An 834-nucleotide genomic window follows, 5' to 3' on the forward strand; every position below is an offset into this window, starting at 1 on the left:
TACCAAATAATTGGTAGTAATAGAATATATAAAAATAAGGTACAGACATCTCTCTTTATATTGGGTTATACACTAGAATCTACATAAATGTCTATCTGTCTCTCTCTGTATATGTTTATAGATGCATATACATATGTAAAAACACACACATGCGCGCGCGCGTGTACACACACACACACACACACTGCAATCTACACATCTACCTATTTATATATTGGCCATTCCTAGGGCTTGATCTCAGGTCCTCAAATTGGCCTGCCAACTTCACTTGCATCAGACTGGTGTGCTAACATTTAACCATTCATGAAGTGGGGCCTGCTAGGCCCTGAGTTCAAGTCAGAGAATTGCCAAAAAATTTATCCTGTAGGAAAAGCCAATTGTTCCACTTGTTTCCGTATCGGTGAAAGTCCTGGGTCTCAGGAATGATGTAGAATACATAGGCAAAGCTATGGCTTATGTAATAGGATGCAAAATGTAATATGTGTAATCATACTCACTCTTAAATACATAAGAAATAAAACACAAAATGAAATGAATACACTAACTGCAATATGCAATAAACATGTCTATGTAAATATAAATCATGTATTTCAAATATATACGAATATTATTTTTTCAAGTGCTAGGATTTGACTTCAGGCCCTGGGAACAGGCCTAACTTTCTTGTCTTCCAGCACGGTGATCTTCCCATCCCCCACAGTGCTACAGATTTACCCACATCCTGAGTTCAAATCCCAGGCCTGCAAAAACAATGGCCTGAATTCCAAGCCAAGGAGCTTCATAATATTTTAAATATTTTTAATGTATATATGTATGTATGTATATATTTTTATT

The sequence above is a fragment of the Dipodomys spectabilis genome, unplaced genomic scaffold, assembly GCF_019054845.1.
Source record: "Dipodomys spectabilis isolate Male_0828 unplaced genomic scaffold, ASM1905484v1 ptg000010l, whole genome shotgun sequence".
NCBI lineage: Eukaryota > Metazoa > Chordata > Mammalia > Rodentia > Heteromyidae > Dipodomys > Dipodomys spectabilis.